This window comes from Solanum pennellii, chromosome 9, assembly GCF_001406875.1.
Source record: "Solanum pennellii chromosome 9, SPENNV200".
Classification (NCBI taxonomy): Eukaryota; Viridiplantae; Streptophyta; class Magnoliopsida; order Solanales; family Solanaceae; genus Solanum; species Solanum pennellii.
Window position 1 is genome coordinate 5571597 of NC_028645.1, and position 3662 is coordinate 5575258.

General features: G+C 36.1%; 1 protein-coding gene across 4 annotated transcripts in view; it reads right to left on the reverse strand.

The window, feature by feature from the left end:
- Nucleotides 1–3623, reverse strand: part of LOC107031176 (mRNA-capping enzyme-like) — a 19039-nt gene extending 15416 nt beyond the window's left edge. For all 4 annotated transcript variants that reach the window (XM_027919446.1, XM_015232439.2, XM_015232438.2 and 1 more), the window contains exon 1: nt 3302–3623. The gene's annotated coding sequence lies outside the window, so the exon portion shown is untranslated. The remainder of the gene's footprint in view (nt 1–3301) is intronic.
- Nucleotides 3624–3662: the final 39 nt, after the last annotated feature.

A 3662-nucleotide genomic window follows, 5' to 3' on the forward strand; every position in this document is an offset into this window, starting at 1 on the left:
TTTTTTAACTTCCGTTAAATGAAGGGTATATGTGAGCTATTTTGTAACGGTAGGGGTATATGTGAGCCGTTTGTATAACGGTAAGGGCATGTATGAGCCACTTTTATAACGAGGGGTATATCAGCTCCAAATGACAAAGTTGAGGGGTATATCAGACCCTTTTCCCTTTTTTTTTAAACTGATAAGGTTGTATTCTTCAACATTAAGGGCATGCTGGCCACCACCAAAAAGTGTCAATTACAAACTTCTTATCAAATCTACAATCTGATCTGTATCTACTATACACAACTGTTTACACCAAAAAAATAGATATACTATAAAATTCCAATTCACCTTGTGTATGGAATTTTCTCTCTCTCTCTCTCGTTCTTTCTTTCTTTCTTTTAAGTCCAGAGTTATTCCAGCTTGGAAGACAATAGGATATACTTCAATGCCGGATTCAATTCCTTTGATATTACCAGGTGGTCAGATAGCAAAGAGAGCTAGTATGAATCGGTAGAAAGAAGGAGTAACATGATGAGACAATCGACTCTTAGCACGTGTCTTGGATCTGCAACATTCTCAAAGAGGCATCGAAAGAGTCGACAAATTCAATCAGAAGATGGAAACCAAGCATAAACTATCAGAATTTCTATGCACTAGGAAGTTTAATGTATATGGCAGGTACATGAGCATCCTTTCGCTTCAGGGGAAAGGTAAGCCAGTAATAATAATTCCTGAGATCATATTAAATGGGGGAGGAATGAAATAGCCTTTCAACATTGAAAGGTTCATTAAATGCCACAACCAACTGAAAATTACAGAGCCACACAGCATCAAAGGTTACACTTTTGCTAAAACTTCGTGTGAGATTAAATGACAATCAAACATTCTCAAGGAGTCTAGTCTCTACAAATAGTGGAGACATATGTATTAGATAGGTTCCTCAGACCCTGGTTGTGGGATTACATGACACTGGGTATGTTGTTGTATCTGTATTACATAGACATACAAAGGCATCTGGAGGAAAGGAAAAAAGGGCTTACTTAACAAGTGTGGCATCAGAAAATTTCACGAGGAGTCAGAAAATTACATCACCAAAACGGAATAAAGAAATGAACTTCCATCTCTTGGACAGCTGCCTTTGGGGCCAATATTTATGATATGGACAGGAATATGTTCTTGTTTGAGTTCCCAAACAGGTAAATGGCATAAAAAATTCTGTGGAAGGAGTAGAGATGGAGGACAAGAAATATTAGCTTGCTCTGCTGGAGCCCCACGACAGGTTGTCTACCAGCTTCCCAGAAGATTAATGTGAGCAGCAGGATCTCATTACACCTGTGGTCGCAAAAGGTTTACATTGAAATTGGGAATATATGAGGTGGATAAGTAGTTACTGAGGAAGAAACTGAACCCAATAACATCTCAAGTGAGCAAGAATCAAAATTGGGGGAGATGGTTCGAAATGTCTGAGTGAAGTATCCATAGAAGGAGATCGGTACAAGCATCATTTTTTTCGATATTGGTCGAGCAGAAAGCAAGATTTGAGAAGACGTCACAGGTGATGCAGGGCATCAAAGAACCTGCTGGGCCAAAGGATTCTTTGGAGTTTGGACCCCCGGGCAAAAGAGTTGAACAATGTGGATAAAAGAGTACTACTACAGGCAAATTCAGACTGTGGAGACAGTTGTTCACAACGTAGGTTAGTTGAACATACTACATAAGTGCCAGTGGACAACCTTAGGGGTCAGTTTGATACGTTGTAGCTAGTTTTAGGTTAGAAACTTAGAGATTCACATAACTAATACATGTATAAGTTATGAGGGAATATATGTATTATTTTATGCAGAAGATGAAATAAGTAATACATGAATAAGTAAGCATTGCATAACTAATTTTTGCATAAAATATACATGGTTTCCCTCATAATTAGTCCATGTATTACTAATACCAACATAACTTTAACCAACTACCAAACGACTCCTAATGTATAGAGCTAACTCCCATGTATGTGCTCAGGAACGAACGACAGGGAAGGGTATCACATTACATTCAAAGGATCAGATGATATGAGGTATGATAACATGTTACTTCAAGGACAGTTGCATTATGGCATAGAAGGAATAACCTCCTATGACATGAAAATTATCAAAGAACAACGACCAAATCACCACAAATTAAATCTAATTGGCTAAATATTTAAATCTTCACACCAATGTTTAATACTCCCTCTGTCACAATTTTGATTGGAACTCATCTTATAGTCTCTATCTCAAGATGATGGCATCTAATTAATTTTTACATTCCTATTTCACCAAGGACATGCCGTGTTGTACGTCCCGCTAGATAAGAAAAACAAAGATTTTGGTATGGAAGGAAGGCACTTTTAGCCTAAACTCTGTGTTCAAGCCAGATACTGTCAAACAAAATTGAGACAAAAACATAGCTTCTTAACGGATTCTCCATGTTTAACAATTCCAGCTTAACTATGCCATTCGCTTATAGTACCAACTCCCCTAGGAGAAAGCTGCCAACAACAAGACTGACCACCAAACATAAAACACCATACTTCAATTAATAAAGGACATGTGAACTATGTCATTAGGTTGTCAAAGAACAAACCTGTACACTGACATCAATGGAAACCAACAAGTGTAACAAACCAATTCCATTTCGAAACCCACATAAAAGCCCAATTTAAACCCCGACAATTAACACACTTGAACAGCAACCAACAAACAAGACATGCTCCCCAAAGAAATCATACCAATGAAGCAAAAAAAAAAAGCTCAGTCTCAATTAGTGCAAAAACTAAAATTGTAAAAAAGACGTACAATTAATTTAAGCAGAAAAGCTCAAGAAACAAAATCAATTGAACCCTAGTGTTTGATTCCATGCTTTTATAAAAACTGGATAAAGCAACAGAAAATAACACATAAAAATTTGAATTGACCCAACCCAAACAAAAAAAGAAAAGAAAATCAAACAGCAAGTGTTCCCCAAATATACATATATAGCCAATGCAAAAAAAAAAATTATCATCACCAAGCATCAGTCTCAGTCACTTTAAAAAATTATAACTTTCGAAAGGGAAAAAAAAAAGTCAAAATCAATTTCGCAGAAATTCTAAGCATCCAACATCAAGGTACATAACAATTAAACCCTAAAAACTATGATTAGTAGCTCCAAAACTCTAAATTAATCCTTTTAAAGAAATGTCACCCAAAATGATGAAGAAGAAGAAGAAGAAAAATGAATTCGAATTGCATATCAAAATACAAATTAAACTATTAATAATAAGAAGAAGAAGAAGAATTCATACCTAACGGAAAAGAAATTGCAGAAGCCAACGACTTAGAGGAACTCAGCTCGAAAACCAGAAGAAAACTTCAAGCTTCACCGTACAAAGAACTGGAAAAAAACCCCTACGATTACCTAACTAGAAATTTTATGAAATCAAACCACAAAATCCTAGAGAGAGAAGGAAGTGGCCATGCTGTTAGAGAGAGACAGAGAGATTGATTTATGGTTCAATCCATGACGAAGAGAAAGGATTTACCGATTGCGAACAATTGAAAGCTCTCTCAGAAAAAGAAAGAGAGAGAGAGTACGTAAATATGATTTTTTTCTTTTTTCTCTTTTCTTTTTCTAGTTTCTACTTATATTTATAAGGGATGAGGGTG